Below are 19,344 nucleotides of genomic sequence, written 5' to 3' on the forward strand. Positions count from 1 at the left end.
CTCAAGCTATGAATAGACTTAACCATTGATTCTCTTGATAATTGCTGCAGAGCCACAGAGATGAGAAAGGTAAACAGAAAGACTGGACCAGAGAGAGCGAGAGCCTGAGAGAGAGAGAGCACATGCGCGAGAGAGAGACTTTTAAACCCCCTTTATTAAACCATCAGTAAGGAAGCAGCAAATTCACTCGTGAGGTTAAATAAATACGGTAAAAAGAAAAATCCATCAGAGCAAAATCACCAGTGGAATAACAGCACACCAGCACCAGTCACCGATACACACCCCTCATTAACACACCACCTCCTCTCCCAATCACACAGGCAAGTGTTTCTAATAAAGTGGCCAGTGAGCAAAAGCACAAGGAGGTAAGTGTTTCTAATAAAGTGGCCAGTGAGTGGAAGCACTAGGAGGTAAGTGTTTCTAATAAAGTGGCCAGTGAGTGTAGGCACAAGGAGGTAAGTGTTTCTAATAAAGTGGCAAGTGAGTGGAGCACAAGGACATAGGTGTTTCTAATAAAATGGCCAGTGAGTGGAAATACAAGGAGGTAAGTGTTTCTAATAAAGTGGCCAGTGAGTGGAAGCACAAGGAGGTAAGTGTTTCTAATAAAGTGGCCAGTGAGTGGAAGCACAAGAAGGTAAGTGTTTCTAATAAAGTGGCCAGTGAGTGGAAGCACAAGGAGGTAAGTGTTTCTAATAAAGTGGCCAGTGAGTGGGAGCACAAGGGAGTATATTTTTCTAATAATTATTCTTATTATTCTATTATTAGTTGATTATTATTGTTCTAATCATTAATGTTATTAATGATTTATTGCTCAGAGAAACAGAAATGGAGGAAATGTGAGAGGTAGCAATACTGAGGGGAATGAAAAATGAGCAGCAAGTGTCCACAAACATTTGTCCATGTTTGTAGGTATAGAGAAAGAGAGCAAGAGAGAGAGAGAGAGAGAGAGCAATAGAGAGAGAGAGAGAGAGAGAGAGCAATAGAGAGAGAGAGAGAGAGAGAGAGAGAGAGAGAGGTAGAGAGAGAGATAGAGAGAGGTAGAGAGGTAGAGAGGTAGAGAGAGAGAGAGAGAGAGAGAGAGAGGTAGAGAGAGAGATAGAGAGAGGTAGAGAGGTAGAGAGGTAGAGAGAGAGAGAGAGAGAGAGAGCGGACGAGCTGCAGTGGGCAGTGTGTGAGCGGCTGCAGTGGGGAGATGTGTGTGCAGGTAAATGTGTGCTGATGGTAATTGCTGTACAGCTGTCTGATTTAGCTGTGAAATCTCGGCCTTGTTTCCAGCAGGGAGGGGAGAGTGTAATGGAAACATGCTCTGATTGCCTCGAGCAAACTCAGCCCTCTCCTTTCTGTTTCTCTCTCTCGCTCTGCCTGTGGACTCAGCACAGCCGTGAGGCACTGGGCCAGATGCTCTGTTACTTCGGCTGGAGCACTCGACCTTCCCTCGTTCCTCACACAGCGACGCTAACTGCATAAGACACTTCATCTGGCACAGCACACACCTCCCCGACTCACTCATTCAAGACCTATTTGCAAAGTAAATACGTCCACAGCGAGAGCTCGACCGGCCGGCAGCGGCCCCGCCAACACAGGGTTCAAAGTATTCAATGTGGAACGCTGTGGACAGCAGATTTCCCCCTTATGCTTATTGACTTTATGAGAATTAGTGTTTTAGTGTGTTTCTGATAAAGTGGCCAATAAGTGTAAACACAAGAAAGTAGGTGTTTCTTATAAAGTGGCCAGTGAGTGGAAGTACAAGGAGGGGGTTTCTAATAAAGTGGCCAGTGAGTGGAAGCACAAGGAGAGGGTTTCTAATAAAGTGGCCAGTGAGTGAAAGCACAAGGAAGTAGGTGTTTCTAATAAAGTGGCCAGTGAGTGGAAGCACAAGGTTGCAAGTGTTTCTAATAAAGTGGCCAATAAGTGTAAACACAAGAAAGTAGGTGTTTCTTATAAAGTGGCCAGTGAGTGGAAGCACAAGGAAATAAGGGTTTCTAATAAAGTGGCCAGAGTGGCAAGTAGGTGTTTCTAATAAAGTGGCCAGTGAGTGGAAGCACAAGGAAGTAGGTGTTTCTAATAAAATGGCCAGTGAGTGGAAGCACAAGGAGGTAAGTGTTTCTAATAAAGTGGCCAGTGAGCAGAAGCACAAGTAAGTAGGTGTTTCTTATAAAGTGGCCAGTGAGTGAAAGCACAACGAAGTAGGTGTTTCTAATAAAATGGCCAGAGTGGAAGCACAGGGAGGTAAGGGTTTCTAATAAAGTGGCCAGTGAGTGGAAGCACAAGGAGGTAAGTGTTTCTAATAAAGTGGCCAGTGAGTGGAAGCACAAGGAAGTAGGTGTTTCTAATAAAATGGCCAGTGAGTGGAAACACAAGGAGGTAAGTGTTTCTAATAAAGTGGCCAGTGAGCAGAAGCACAAGTAAGTAGGTGTTTCTTATAAAGTGGCCAGTGAGTGAAAGCACAACGAAGTAGGTGTTTCTAATAAAATGGCCAGAGTGGAAGCACAGGGAGGTAAGGGTTTCTAATAAAGTGGCCAGTGAGTGGAAGCACAAGGTGGCAAGTGTTACTAATAAAATGGCCAGTGAGCGGAAGCACAAGGTGGCAAGTGTTTCTAATAAAATGGCCAGTGAGTTGGAGCACGAGGACATAGGTGTTTCTAATAAAATGGCCAGAGTGGAAGCACAGGGAGGTAAGGGTTTCTAATAAAGTGGCCAGTGAGTGGAAGCACAAGGTGGCAAGAGTTTCTAATAAAGTGGCCAGCGTACAGCCTGCTGTACGGGCTCTCACACGCCACAAATGCAGATCTCTGTCACTTTCAGCCCGAAACTCAGACGCATAAAAATCCAACCGCCCCAATTTGATCCAGAACCGGTTCCAGCTGTTGCGTAAGCAGAACACGAAGGCGAGAACTACAAGCTGCTAATTCCATTTGGTGAGGGAGCGGGAGCGGCAGCGGCAGCATTGCTGTGCCATCAAATAAAGCCATGAATTTAACACTCATGACTGCAGTGGAATTGAAGCTTGATTGATTTAGGTCCTTACTGCACGGAAAAGGATAAATTGCTGTGAGGCGGAGAGGGGAAAAAATAAAGCTTTTTCTTGTCGAGGTTCTGCCTTTCTAAAAGGACCAGGACTAGTGCTGTAAGGGAGCCGTCCATCATACAGCCCAGCAGCATGGTCGAGGGCATTAAAAAAGGCTTCAGCGTTTAAAAATGACCTTAACAGCCACTGCGGCCACTTTTATCTGTAGCAGTAACCGCGTGACGGGGTGGTAACGGTGGTGGTGGTGGTGAGGGGAGGTTCACGGAATGAAACTTTGAGCCGAACACTTTAGCATTCAGTCTCTATTAAAAGCAACGGCTTTAAAAATGCCTTAAATTACTGTGTGGTAATTTTTACTGTGGCCAGAGTGTTTTTATTCCTCATTAAATCCACTTCCAGGGTTCATTATTAGAAGCAGTGCTCACTGAACCAGCCATCTGCAGTAAAGCACACTATTATGAGAAGGTTTATTTCAGGTTATAAGTGTGTGTGTGTGTGTGTGTGTGTGTGTGTGTGTGTGTGTGTGTGTGAGGGTATTTAAGTGGAGGTATGAAATAACTGAATTTTGAGAGGAGGAATAGCCTAAAGCCCCACCTCCTCCCAATCTAATGTCCTATAAATTCCCATCTCTTCCCTCCATGTCCATGATAAAGTGTTCGCACCCCACCACCACCCCCATCTCCTCCATTTAACTCAGACCTAGCTCCATTAATCAGAGGGGGTCCGGCCTTCTAGCGCAAAGCAGAAGGCACCTGAGCTCTAGCCCAGAGTTCACAGTTCTCAGTTCTGTAGCTCTCACAGTTACGCATGCTCCGCCTCCCACACCGTACATTCTCAAATCGTTAATGTCATGGAAAAACGTCAATAATGTCGGCAGGTAAATAGATTTTATACCAAGTTAAGTGAAAAATGGCAAAAATTAAGATTATTTTGAACAATAGCATCAAAATATTCTCTATAATCTTAATTTAATGACTGATGTATTATTCTGGGCAGTGGTGGCTCAGCGGTGGGTTCAAAATATCTGGGATCAGCCATCAGCGTCCAGAGTCTGAGAGAGCACCACTGGCTGTGCTGTATGTAAATGGGTAGATGGGTAGATCTCCTCATCACTCTCACCTAAGTGATGTTGGCCAGCAAAGGCATCTGTTAGCTGCTATGGCGGAGCTGGTGACTTTTCCTGGTGGTGCTTTCCTCTGAGGACGTCAGCTGATTGTTAGAAAGGAGGCGGGGACTGGCTTGACGTTTCTAATAAAGTGGGTGAAGGTACAAAGAGGTGTTTCTGATAAAGTGGCCTGAGAGTGGAAGCACAAGGAGGCAAGTTTTTCAAATAAAGTGGCCAGTGAGTGAAGGCAAATGGAAAGAGGTGTTTCTAATAAAGTGGCTAAAGAGTGGAAACACAAAGAAATAGGGGTTTCTAATAAAGTGGCCAGTGAGTGGTAGCAAAAGGAAATAGGGGTTTCTAATAAAGTGGCCAGTGAGTGGTAGCAAAAGGAAAAAGGGGTTTCTAATGAAGTGGCCAGTGAGCGGTAGCAAAAGGAAATAGGGGTTTCTAATAAAGTGGCCAGTGAGTGGAAGCAAAAGGAAATAGGGGTTTCTAATAAAGTGGCCAGTCAGTGGAAGCAAATGGAAATAGGGGTTTCTAATAAAGTGGCCAGTGAGTGGTAGCAAAAGGAAATAGGGGTTTCTAATAAAGTGGCCAGTGAGTGGTAGCAAAATGAAATGGGGGTTTCTAATAAAGTGGCCAGTGAGTGGTAGCAAAAGGAAATAGGGGTTTCTAATAAAGTGGCCAGTGAGTGGAAGCAAAAGGAAATAGGGGTTTCTAATAAAGTGGCCAGTGAGTGGTAGCAAAAGGAAATAGGGGTTTCTAATAAAGTGGCCAGTGAGTGGTAGCAAAAGGAAATAGGGGTTTCTAATAAAGTGGCCAGTGAGTGGAAGCAAATGGAAATAGGGGTTTCTAATAAAGTGGCCAGTGAGTGGTAGCAAAAGGAAATAGGGGTTTCTAATAAAGTGGCCAGTGAGTGGTAGCAAAATGAAATGGGGGTTTCTAATAAAGTGGCCAGTGAGTGGTAGCAAAAGGAAATAGGGGTTTCTAATAAAGTGGCCAGTGAGTGGAAGCAAAAGGAAATAGGGGTTTCCAATAAATTGGCCAGTGAGTGAAAGCAAATGGAAATAGGGGTTTCCAATAAAGTGGCCAGTGGAAGCCCAAGCTAGGTGCTACAGGATTCTACACTAATATGACTCTATGGGTTACGCAGTGTTACACAGCAGCAGTTCTGGAGAGAGGTTCTCCTCCTGCAGCTCCACCACCAAACCTCCATAGTGCAGTAGCAGCAGCAGTGCTCCGGCCCGGAGTGGGAATGACGGAGACGCTGTTCTCCCACTGTTACAGTCAGTGGAGCATCAGCATGATCCTGAAGCTGCTGATTTGAGGTAAAACTGCTTCAGAATGTTGCTTTAAGCCTCTTCAGACTCTTTTATTAACATCAGGGCTCATGTAGACCGTTTACTGCCCAGACTGCAAATGTCATGAGGTCATACGCATCCCTGACCACCTCTGATCAGCTCACTAGGCACACGGAACATCTTTCATGATCTGATCAGATCACCCAAGATGTATGATAATGGCAGGTGTGAACAGGGCCTAAGTGTGTGTGTGTGTGTGTGTGTGTGTGATGGAGAATGTAGATGTGTGTGTTGTTCAGTAATCATCACTATTCTGTCTCTATTAGCTGAAAGCAGCAGGACACTCACACTCCTGAGAGTCCTGCATTCACACTAAATGTAATTATAGACCTGAGGTTTGGAAGTGATTCGTATGCACGCACGCACACACACACACACACACACACACACACACACACACACACACACACACACACACACATATATATGCGCTTTTGTACCATATGTTTAATTGACTCCATGTCTTATGTGCACACACACCACCCGCCATATGGCTCTGATCCACAGCAAGTGCAGATTTTCCTTTCATTTTCAAACCTGAACTCAGATGAACAAAGAAATGATTGATTAGATCCAAGAGCAAAACACCAACGAGAAAAAAAAAATGAAAAAACGACGTCTGCCAATTCTGTTTCATAAGAGAGCGGAAGCGGCTGCTGCTGCTGCTTTGCTGAGCCATCAAATAAAGCTGGGAATTCAACACACACAGTTCTGATCTCAGTGGGGATTCTTTCTTCGCATCGCCTCTGAAGGTTAACACAGGCTACAGCGCATCTGCAGAGCAAAACACCCCTCATCTGCACCTGAAACAGAAGCAAAGCCCCCCATCAGAACCTCAAATTAAAGCTGATACCTCCTTCCTTTGCAGAACTGCACAGAAGGTTCCAGGCAGTCGTCAAGATGACAATTCTCTGTTTGAGCAGCTGAAGTCCAGTCATTTGCGATTACTGACTATTCCAATGTCGCCGAATTTGACAAAAACCCAAAGAAAAGTTCATAAAAATGAGGTTTTATTCACTATGTGTCCAAATGTATGTGGACACCCTTTATAATAAATGGATTCCGCTACTTTAAGCTGGTTCTTCTATGGTATTGATCAAAGAACCCTTTGTGGCATCTTCCATTTCTTAGAGTGAGTAGTAAAGTACAGTAACTACACCCTTTTTTCCTGCTGCTGTTTCTTTGCAGCAGTCCCTAAAAACCACAGTGCTGGTGTGTGAGTCGAAGCTTAATCTTTGTAAAATGAGAGAGGAGAACATGAAGTTCTGAAAAAGTTGTCCTGCTGTCTGCTGATAAGCTTTGCAGGAGAATCTTTAAGTGAAATGTTCTGATGAATGTTTTGAAGAAACTTCCAAAAGTACAAAAAGTCCAAAACGTGTGTCTGCAGACATACATATATGAATTGATTTAGGTGGAGTTATGACATAATTGGATTTTGGGTGAAGGGCCATGTCCTGAACTCCTCCCGCTGGCCCTCAAGACCCTTATATATATATATATATATATATATATATATATATATATCCTTGCTTCTCAGTCCAACTTTGAACCATACATCGCACCCTCCTCCACCCCACATGACCCATCTCCTTCACCCTTTCCTCCATCACTCACCACATCAACTGGGGGGGTCTGAATTCACGTGCACACCACAGGAAAACCAACCTGGACTCCAAGCCAAAAATATTCCACCCTCCCGTTCCATTTCAGAGCATGGTCTGCACTAGCAGATAGACAGGTAGACAAATGTGCAGGGGGTCTTCAGTGCTCAGAGTCTGAATGAAACTCTGAAAGTCAGTGATAGATTGGAAAGATGGTCCATAGAAAGATTGGCACTCCTGTACTAACACCCACAGTACAGTTTGGTCTGGAGGGTATTACCACTGATATTCTGATGGTCCCGATACTTCTTACATCTCCAGACACGAAAACGAATGAGGACGAACAGTACAGAGGAACAGCTCGGATCTATACTGGAATGCTGCTGGTCCTACAGCTCTCCGTTCTCCATCTCATGGGTCAGGTTCTCCTGGTCAGTGTTTGGAGAGCTTTGGAGAGTGTTCTGATGAATGACGCCCAATACCTTTTAACTTTTAACTGGCAGCAACAGCTTTCTGAAAACTGTGCAGGAAAGGCTGCTAAATGCTCCTGACATTTCCAAAGATGACAATTTCCTGTTTGAGCAATTACAGCCCCACCATTAAAGATCAGCGGCGCCGCAATCAAGAAGATTACCCCAATCGCAATTAAGCGGTGTGCAGAAGACACCCCAACAGCCCCATTGGAATGATAATCAGATTCTCTTATCAGCCTCCTTTCCTCCTCTGCGGTTCCTCCAATCCCCCCGTTCTCTTGCTCATAGTGTCAGGATGTCTAATTAGCCGATATTTGTGAAACTGTGGGAAAGCAGCAGAACATGGTAAAACCGCAGCAAAATGAGGAGCTACGGGGGGCCGGGGGTCCACACAAAGGTAAAAAAAGGAAAAAGTACACCAAAATGTGTCCTCCGCAGCAGAGAGGCAGCTTGAACGCAGTCCCCCACCACCAGAAAATATGCAGTTGAGATTCCCACATTTGGGGAATTTGCAGGGGTCAGCACAACCAGAGTGCAATGGCTGAGCCTCATCCTGGGTGAACCACCTTCTTGACCATGGTATCTCCCACTTCTCAGCAGTGACAGTAAAAGCAAGTTGTAGGTCATGGACAACCAAGCATTCCTCACCCTTTTGGAAAAGCTGATGTTGTATGAAGTATGTTCAGCTCACTCCCCAGTCCATACAGAGTCCATATAGTAAAGTAAAACCAGCTACATTTCAATCCATTGACCAAAGTATTCATCTGCCTCTTTAGCCTCTACCGGTTTAGCTCCACCCACTTACATTAAAACTATAAAGACTATTTTGTTTTTGATCCCATTTAAGTCATTTCCAGTTCCTACTCACCTGCTAGGTACGTTTCCTCCAAGTCACATGAAATTAGCTACGTAAAGTAATTGGACAGCTGAACAAGAGACCCTAACAGCTAACAGCTAGATGCCCACGCTGGCCAGCATTACCCATACTAGACGACAGGGGAAAGGAAGGGTCACTCTACCCACACTGAGAATGGCTTTAGACAAAATTTGGAAAACCTGCATTCTGTCTAAAAGCAGCTAATCCGGAAAGAGCTCATTTACATATGCAAAAACAGCCTACAAATACAGGTGCTACAAAATAAACGCGTTCAGCTACTTGCTGACAGATGTGCAAATGCATACACACGCAGCGTGCCTAGTCCGTGTAGAGAAGTACTGCCAAAAGAATAGGACTCTTTGCAGAAGCAGAGAAAAGTGTATTCTGGATCAATGGATGGTGCTTCATACAATACTTTTGGAATGAGTTGGGGAGTTGTGGATGAGGTAAATGCTCTTGTTGCTAAAGGCAATCAAATCCTCACAGCAATGCTCCTTCAAAATCTAATAGAAGCCTTCTTTCCTGGACAGTAGAGGCCTACAAAAGTAGCATAAACTATTTAATACCTTTGATTGATTTAGATTTTTTTTGGGGGGGAGGGGGAAACAGTGAATGACCAGGTGTCCCAATACTTTTGTCCATATGGTGTATAACTCTACAACTCTTTTACCAAAAATGCCCCAAAATATTTGGTGTTCTGCACTACAGTTTCTCATCAATCCAATATGAATTGATTGGTTTATTAATATCTTTTCAGAATGATTGACCAACCTAGCGACAGTTGTTATGAAAGAATGCTTTCATATGCATATAGACAAATACAGGTGCTTTAAAGGGTTGATTGATGTCATAAAACCACCACTATTGGTTCCATAAAGAACCAACCATGGAGATGTGTATGTGTGAGTGTGAAGAACCTTCATACTTGAAGGACTTCATGGAACCCAAAGTGGTTGGAGATCAATCCAATAACCCTCCGCAGCACCAATTACTGAAGCATCTCGAGCTTCAAACCCCACAATGTGAGCAAGCAGCCCTTGAAGACCGAAGCCTTGTTCCACACCGAGGCCGTTCTGATTAAAGTGCAGTCCACTGGCTGGAAAATTCCCACAGAGCAGCGAATGATACGGAAGACAGAGAGGCGGCTCCTTCAGAGAGAGATGGATAATTAGATTGTGAGCGTCTTGCATTGATTTCTCTCCCTGCTAACATGAGTCGGAGCCTATGTCCTCTTTGCTTTTTGTTTTTTTTAAATATTCCTCTTTATAAGACAAGTAAAGTGATGGTGCTTTCAGGAACACTGCTGTGCACTGCACTCGAGCAGTACGTCGGGCGCATTCTGATTGGAGGATATTGTTTGTATCCTTCAAAAGAACAACAGCCGAAATAAGGCATAAAGACTGGAGCAAATGGTTCTGTTGTGATTTCCAACATGCAGGGTTTGCTAGAGGCCGTGTTTACCAACACAGTACTGTTTGGGTTGGGTTGGGGGGGCTTTTGTTCTTTCTGCTCGCCTCGCCAATACTGATGAATTTCAAGTATATACAAGTATCACACACACACACACACACACACACACACCTGTACACTCTATAGCTCTGTTGGGGCCGAGTTAGTTCCCTGTCTAGATACAAGTGATCAACTGTCATTGTAATCCAGTATGAATCTGCAGTGTGTGTTGTTTTCACAGTCTGACAGTAATAACTGTAGTCATTATAATAGATAGACAGACAGACAAATAGATAGATCGATAGATAGATCGATAGATAGATAGATAGATAGATAGACAGACAGACAGACAGACAGACAGATAGATAGATAGATAGATAGGGAGACAGGCAGGCAGGCAGATAGATAGATAGATAGATAGATAGATAGATAGATAGATAGATAGACAGACAGATAGATAGACAGACAGATAGATAGACAGATAGATAGATAGATAGATAGATAGATAGATAGATAGATAGATAGATAGGGAGACAGGCAGATAGATAGATAGATAGATAGATAGATAGATAGATAGATAGATAGACAAATAGATAGATAGATAGATAGATAGATAGATAGATAGATAGATAGATAGTTAGACAGACAGACAGACAGATAGATAGATAGATAGATAGATAGATAGATAGATAGATAGATAGATAGATAGATAGACAGACAGGCAGATAGATAGATAGATAGATAGATAGATAGATAGATAGATAGATAGATAGGGAGACAGGCAGATAGATAGATAGATAGATAGATAGATAGATAGATAGATAGATAGACAGACAGACAGACAGACAGACAGATAGATAGATAGATAGATAGGGAGACAGGCAGATAGATATATAGATATACAGACAGACAGACAGACAGATAGATAGATAGACAGATAGATAAATAGATAGATAATCCTTTATTGTCAGATCAAAGACCTGACATTTGTCTTGCACAAGAACAGCAGCTCTGTTAGAACACAATACATTAACATCACAAAACATAAAAATAACATTATACAATCCATCCATCCAGTATGAATTAAGAGTATGTAGCTTTTAGTATCTGAGAGTGGTAATCCAGTATGAATCCGAAGTGCATGCAGTATTTATACAGTCTGATTTTAATCCAGTATGGATCTGCTGTGTATGTATTATTCACATTCTGACAGCAATAACTGTAGTCATTATAATCCAGTATGAATCTGCAGTGTCGTTTTCACATTCTGACAGTAATAACTGTAGTCATTATAATCCAGTATGAATCATGTGTGTGTAGGTTTTACAGTCTGAGGATAGTAAGTATGGAGAGGTTTTAATCCAGTATGAATCTGCAGTGTGAGGTTTTTACAGTTTAAGAGTAATAACTGTAGAGATACTTCAAGCCAGTATGAATCCATAATGTCATTTTTTTTTCATTTTAATTTAACAGTCTGAGAGCATTAACCATGAAGTTAATCCAGTATGAATCTCCAGTGTGTGTAGATGTTTTACAGTCTGATATTAATAACTTTGGAATGATTTTAAACTAGTATGAAGCTGCAATATGAGCCGTTCTGAGCCGTTAATAATTACGTAATCCGGTATGAAACCTTTTTTTTAAGTCTAAAAGTACTAATTGTGGGATGATTGGTCCTCTATAATCAATAACAGTCCTGTTCAAAACAAAACCTGCTAATGCACATAAATGTGTGTCAGGAATTTGGGCTGTCCCAACTACTTTATCCTGTATGTATTAGCCAGTCAAACTCCACACACGACAGGCTAGTTTTAGTAGAGGAAATAAAGCACTGGTTTACAAACCAATAAACAGTTTCCAGCTCACCTGCTCTGCTCTCACTTGCCATTGGTTCAGCTCTCAATCTCACCGCCAGCGTTAATTAAGGGGACGTGCTGATGAAGAAAGGCCTGTGTGGTAGACAGACGCCTGCTGCCGAAAGACGAGCTCTCATTCGTTTGATCTCTTCCTTTGTTTTATTTACAAGCTGTCAACTCGGGAGAGGGTCCGGGGTCTGAACATGTTTAATATGCAGTTCATGGATACTTGGAAAACCACAGAGTAGCGGCAGCTTCAGCCGTTTATAAAAATACCAGCTGGAGGTTTCATGGCACTACTGTTGAAACCCATGTACTTCACAGGCAGGGCGATGCACCACATGAGTAAATGTGCTCTTTCATGCAGTGCCATGGATACCAGCACATGTCGGTATAACAGTAATAGGGTGTATCACAGGGCCTATCATTATAATCACGTCATCGATGTACATGGACAATGTACATGGACATTACCTCAATCATTTTTTGCTGACCTCTGGGAGAGCCCATTAATGTAAATGAGCCACTATGACTTTAATTTATATTATATTATTATTATTATACACTAGATGGACAAAAGTATTGAGACACCTGCTCATTATTTGTTTTTTGTTTTGATAGCAAGGGTATTAAAAAGAGTACTTTTGTTGGAGTAACTGTCTCAACTGTCCAGGAAAGGTAGTTAGGTAAGGCTTTCTACTGGATTTTGAAGGATCATTTTTGTGAGAATTTGATTGCATTCAGCGTCGAGAGCGTTAGCGAGATCAGGATGTTGGATGATTACAACCCCATCTCTTTCCCAAACTTCCCAACTCATCCCAAAAGTACTGGATAGAGCACCATCATCCATCATTCCAGAGAACACAGTTCTTCCACTGCACTACAGCTCAATGCTATTAGGCATGGTGCCAAATAGCATAGGTGGTTGATGTTTATTTATCTGCTCTAGAAAGTCTTTTTTTTAAGAACATGAAGAGCCATTAAGACGAACCAGGACTCAAAAGAAGCAACTCTAAGAGATTGAGAAAAGTAGAGTTACAATGGACTTACAATGGAGATGTTCTGTAAAACTGATGTATTCTTTTTCCCAGTAAGGACATGGTTCTGGCTATGTGGTTCTAGATATAGGTGTGATTTTAACCCTCGGTCATCTTTCCATCTAAGCTTTTCTACACAGTTTACATTCAGTCCTGAAACTGCTGCCTAAAATACTTTTATTTATTCATTTATTTTTGCTCAGAATAAACTGCTATCCCACTGTCACCTATTGACTCAGCTTTATTCCTCATGGAATACAAGCTGACCGCCCATACACAAACACACCTACACACAGAAACACACACCTTTCACACCTCCCACGCCCATATGTGAAACTGGAGCAGCCAAGCAGTGTGTGTGTGTGTGTGTTATCATCAAAGAATAGCTTGTGCCAGACCCACCTGCCTATCAGACGTATCACGCTCAGACAGCAGTGGCAGGCTTATCTGTAGCTCTGCATCATCAACAGGCCTGTATGGCTGTCCGAGCCACAGCAATCCAGCCCTTATCAGCTGAACAGTCAACAGCTTCAGCTCTATACCTAAATCCTGACCCAGAACCAAATCTAGACCCAGAATTAGTCTTAAACTTATAAACCAACCCTAATTAACAACATATAATTATACTCATAACCAGCCCAAATCTGGGCCAAGACTCAAACCCAAATATATACTCAAATCTAAACTAAAAATCCAAACCTAGGCCCAGACCCAAATCTAGATTTAATCTAAACCCCAGACTTAAGTCTAGACCCAATGTTAAATCCAAACCAGAGGCCTTTGCTTAAAAGAAATCCAACAAGTAGACCCAAACCTAGACCAAGACCCAAATCTAGATTCAATCTAAACCCCAGACTTAAGTCTAGACCCAATGTTAAATTCAAACCCCAGGCCTTTGCTTAAAAGAAATCCAACAAGTAGACCCAAACCTAGATTCAATCTAAACCCCAGACTTAAGTCTAGACCAAATGTTAAATTCAAACCCAAGGCCTTTGATAAAAAAATCCAACAAGTAGACCCAAACCTATCAAATCAGACTGACTCAAATCTAAATTCAAATCCACATCTGGACTCAGACACAGACCCATGGCAACATCCAAACCCAGAGTTAATTCTAAAACCAAATATTGGACCAAATAGAAACCTAAACCCAGACCAAATCTAAAGAAAGACTTTAATCTAGTCTCAGACCCAGACTCAAGTATAGATACAAACTTTAAGATACACCCAAAACCAATAACCCAACCTAAACCAAAACTAAAATCAAGACTCAAATCCAAATCCACATCTGGAACCAGACCTAACTCTACTGTAGCTGGAATATCAAAATCAAACTTGGACTTAAAGCAGAGCCCCTGAAGTTGACTCGAATCCAAACTCCAAACTAGACTTAGACTGAAATCCAAATCTTGTCTCAATCTCAGACCCACACTCAAAGCTTGACCAAAAATCAATAGACAACTCAAATATGGAGCGACTCAAAACTCAAATCTAAACCCAAATCAACATCTGGATCCAGACCCAAATCTGCACTTTATCTTGGACCCAACTTTCGATTGAAATACAAACCTAGACCCCAGACCACAACCAGGAGTCAATTTTTGATTCAAATGTTGACAAAAATTCAAACCCAGACTTAGATTAAAACCCAAACCTAGTCAGACCCAAACTTGGACCCAACCCACATGAACATCTAGACCCAAACACAAACCACATCTAGCCAAAAATCTTAGCAGAAGGGAACAGTGAGAAATGTTCTGTAACCAGACAAATAACCATTTAAGCAAGGTCTTGGTTCTCTATTTAACCACTGTCTTTGCTAAAGAACCCTCAAAGAACCACATTTTTAGAAGTGTAGATATGAACTTAATACTTAGGCCCAGACCAAATCTAGAACCAACTCCAATACCAGCCAACTTGATTCAAACTCAAACCTAGATGTAAACCCTGTACGAACCTAGCAACAGTTGCTATGAAAAAATGCGTTCATATGCTCATAGAAAAATACAGGTGCTTTAAAGGGTTATTTGATTGATGTCATAGAACCACCACTATTGGTTCCATAAAGAACCATGTGTACTGGAGATGTGTATGTGTGAGTGTGTAGAACCTTCATACTGGTTTAAACACACACACACACACACACACACACACACACACACACACACACACACACACACATCACATTTACACATGGTTCTTCATGGAATCCAAAGACAAATAACCATTTAAGCAAGGCCTTGGTTCTCTATTTAACCACTGTCTTTGCTAAAGAACCCTCAAAGAACCACATTTTTGAGAGTGTAGATCTGAACTTAATACTTAGGCCCAGACCAAATCTAGAACCAACTCAATCACCAACCAACAAGATTCAAACTGAAACCTAGATGTAAACCCTGTACGAACCTAGACATCTAGACCTAAACCCAGACCAAAGTCTCCAAATCTAGACTAACACTATGATTCAATTTCTGACTCAGCCACAAAATCACCCTCTCCCTCTCCCTGTCTCACCTCAACCTTCTTTCCTTCTGCCCATCTCTCTCTACTGCCTGAACAAGGTCAGGTACTGCCACAGCATCCAAACACCACTCAAACCCGGGTCAAGGAGACCCAGCTACTGCATGCGAAAGCAATGGACTGCAGAGAGGGGCCCCGGCTGTACGTCTGCGCATGGTTTGGCTCTGACATATTCACACAGAGTAATATATGTGCAAATTAGCAGATCCAATCAGAGCTCCAGGACTGGGCTCCTTCCTGGAATAATTGTGCTTGCGTCTTTCCTCAGAGGATGGAAATAGGTATGGAATCAAGCGCTTGACATTTAAAATGTGGCCTGGGTCATACGGAAAGTCTGCCTGACATGAGGGTTTCAATTTTAGAGCAAAAATGGCAAAGACAACTGCATATCATGGCCCAGAGGAGGTCATGTTCTCCCTCATTCTTGTTCTCTCATTTTCCTCTTTTGGACTTTCAGGTACTGAGGAACAAGTATGAGAAGGGGCGGCACAAAGTGTTCTTTAATAAGGTGCGAGATGTGCTTGCAATGCCTCAAATTTCAGAAGTCAGATTTCTCTCTCTTCTCTAATTCAAAACTGTGAAATATGTGGAGCATAATAAAATAATCACTTACTGCACTCATCCCAAGAAAGGGGCAGACCCCGGCTGCTGTATTTCCAGCGATCTACCTCAGGAGATGGTACAGGAGACGCTCTACACCTGCACAGTACACTGATGGGCTGCATCACCACCTGGTAGTGCAGAGGGTGGTGCACACAGCCCAGCACATCACTGGGGTCCAGCTTCCACTAGCCGCTGTCTGAAGAAGTCCAGGAGGATTATTAAGCACTCATCCACCCAAGCCACAGAACCAGCAGGTTTCAAGACAGCTTCTACCCTCAGGCCATCAGGCTGCTGAATCCTGTGTATGTGGGTATGTGTGTATAGGTAGGTGCGTGTATGTATGTGTGTTTTGCTTTGTTTTTTCAATTGTTCATTGCTGTGTTTATGTTTGTCGGACCCAAGGAAGAATAGCTGCTATTGTGATAGCAGCTAATGGGGATCCAAATAAAATAATATAGTACAGTGTATTCAGTCCAGTTCGTCACAAAGCTCTCTCACCAGTCTCATCACTCAGGATTTCATCACACTCCAGATTATATAGCTGTGAAATATTGTTAATTATTAAAGATATTAAACAATCCAATAATGGAACTATAGTGTATGCATATCGTATGTATAGTGAGTGTACATTGTATATATAGTGTATGCAAAGTGTATGCATAGTGTGTATATAGTGAGTGTACATTGTACGTATAGTGTATGTAGTGTATGTATAGTGTATGCATAGCGTATGTATAGTGAGTGTACATTGTATATATAGTGTATGTATAGTGTATGCATAGCGTGTGTATAGTGAGTGTACATTGTATATATAGTGTATGTATAGTGTATGCATAGCGTGTGTATAGTGAGTGTACATTGTATATATAGTGTATGTATAGTGTATGCATAGCGTATGTATAGTGAGTGTACATTGTACGTATAGTGTATGTATAGTGTATGCATTGTGTGTATAGTGTGCACAGAGTAAGTATATATATATATATATATATATATATATATATATATATATATATATATATATATATATATATATATATTCGTATATATCTTGTATTATGTATATATTGTGTTTTATGTGATTAAAGATGTGTTGAGTCTGAGATGTGATTTGATTTGAGAAGGGGTGTCCACAAACATTTGGACATATGCTGTAAGTGGCAAGGCAAAGAGTTAAGCTACATGCAGACGATTTAATACTGCATATTTGATGCATATTTAAGTGGGAGAGAAAGACATTTTGCATTTGTGAATTTACTAAAGTGCACTTAATATGTACACTGCGAATGAGAGCCTTCCTCATCTGCACCATTTAACATAAATAATTAATCATGAACGCATAAAAGGCCCACCTGCTAATTTAGCCTTCTCCATGCGTATGGAAGAGCTCAGACAGTTTACGCCGAGATGCAGCAGCTCAGACATTGTATTTAGACCTAAATAAAACTTTAGCATTTTCCGTTCCTCTCAATTAAACCATTAAAACTGGCTGTAAATGTACATCAGCCCTTTAATTAATCCCCCTACTTCTCTTTCTGCTAAGTCTCCACAACTCACTATTCCTAATTCTCTCTGCAACTGCTGAAAACCTGAGTCCTTGTCTGAAACATCCAAAGAGCAACATGTTGGCTGATAATGATACAGAGCTGGCGGGATTGTCCATTATAAGCCCTTTTGTTCTCTGCCCACTGGATACTCCCATGTTCATTACAGACTGAAGAGGTTAAAATCAAAGGAAACAATGTGAGCGAAGCTGTAATTATGCACAAGTCGCGATTGTCATGATACGGTACAATAGAAAGCCATTAGCAATAGCGAGACCGTACAATAGCAAGCTATTAGTAACTGTGAGAAAGTACAATGGCAGCTTTTTTCCATCACAGCAAATTAAATAAATCTCATAACCGTAAAAGAAAGCCTGCTTACATGACGAGTGGACTCTGCTCGGACCGTAATGCATCACTGAATGAGGTGAAATGCTAATATTGTATCTTACTGGCGTGAGGAGGCCTAAAATCACTGTATACTTGGGTTTACATACACGGGCAGACTTGGGTCAAACATTTTGGATATCCTTCCACAAGCTTCTCACAATAGTTGGCAGGAATTTTGGCCCAGCCCTCCTGACAGAGCTGGTGTAACTATCTGCCATGTTTGTAGGCCGCCCTGCTCACACATGACTTTTCAGCTTTGCCCATAAATTATCAAAAGGATTGAGATCAGGGCTTTGTGATGGCCACTCCCAAACATTGACTTTGTTCTCCTTAAGCCTCTTTGTAACCAGTCTGACAGTTAGCTTCGGGGCAGTTTGCTTCAGGTCATTGTCCATTTGGAAGACCCATTTGCGCCCAAGCTTTAACTTCCTGGCAGATGTCTTGCGATGTCGCTTCAGTATCTCCACATAATGTTCTTCCCTCATGATGCCGTCTATTTTGAGAAGTGCACCAGTCCCTCCTGCAGCCAAACAACCCCACAACATGATGCTGCCACCCCCATGTTTCACAGTTGGGATGGTGTTCTCAGGCTTGCAAGCTTCCCTTTTTTTTCCTCCAAAAGTAACGATGGTCATTACAGCCAAACAGTTCAATTTTAGTTTGGTCAGACCACAGGACACATGTCTCCAAAAGTAAGGCCTTTGTCCCTGTGTGTATTCGCAAACATTAATGTGGAGGGATGGCTTCTTCCTGGCAGAGTGGCCTTTCAGGCCAACTTCAACAGCCCTATTTTGTATTGTTATTATTATTATTAATGTTCAGAACTAATGAAGATTTCCTGAGCCTGTTTATTATTTTTGCAGTAATCGCCAAGCTGATTCATCATTAGTATTAATTCTTAATGGAGTAATCATAAGAGCTCTAGCAAGGGAGTGGGTTCTGAAGAGCTCACTGAACTCCAGCGTGGTTCTGTATGTAATAGGAGACACCGCTGCAACAAGAACAGCAAGTCAGCTGGTGAAATTTCCTCCCTCCTAGATCTTCCTCCATCAGCTGTGAGTGGTGTTATTATTGAACAGTGGAAGAGTTTAGGAGGAACAGCTCACAGAGAGCAGCTCAGTGTCCACATAGTGTCTGTCAGACCACGTAAAGTTACAGAGCGGGGTCAGAAAAGTCTCCAACAGATTCAATAAGTGCAGAGCTCCAGACCTGCTGCTGCTGATAGAGCTTAGAGCAAAGGGGGATCAGCTCCATAATAATAATGCATATAGATTCACAATGGGATAGCATAAAAGCTTCTGTAGGTGTAATGTTTAGGTGTCCCAATACTTGTGTCCATGTAGTGTAGTTTCAACCTGTATATACTAAACCTATGGTTTCAACATCTGCAAAGCATTCACACAACTAGTTGGACCATTTCTCTGGGTCTTTAGACAGTAAGGTACTGTTAGTATGTAGGACCATTTCGGCACAAACTCGTGAGCTCTTATGCTCAGACCT

At 42.1% G+C, this 19,344-nt stretch overlaps 1 protein-coding gene and 1 non-coding gene across 5 annotated transcripts in view; both read right to left on the bottom strand.

Moving 5' to 3' along the window:
* Positions 1–19,344, bottom strand: part of dpp6a (dipeptidyl-peptidase 6a) — a 461,345-nt gene that overhangs the window by 249,809 nt on the left and 192,192 nt on the right. The gene's annotated exons all lie outside the window — the stretch shown is intronic.
* On the bottom strand, positions 8,008–8,171 carry LOC140556674 (U1 spliceosomal RNA). Its single transcript, XR_011979755.1, has one exon. It is a non-coding gene; the product is annotated as a U1 spliceosomal RNA (small nuclear RNA).

Source organism: Salminus brasiliensis, chromosome 5, assembly GCF_030463535.1.
Source record: "Salminus brasiliensis chromosome 5, fSalBra1.hap2, whole genome shotgun sequence".
NCBI classification, from domain to species: domain Eukaryota; kingdom Metazoa; phylum Chordata; class Actinopteri; order Characiformes; family Bryconidae; genus Salminus; species Salminus brasiliensis.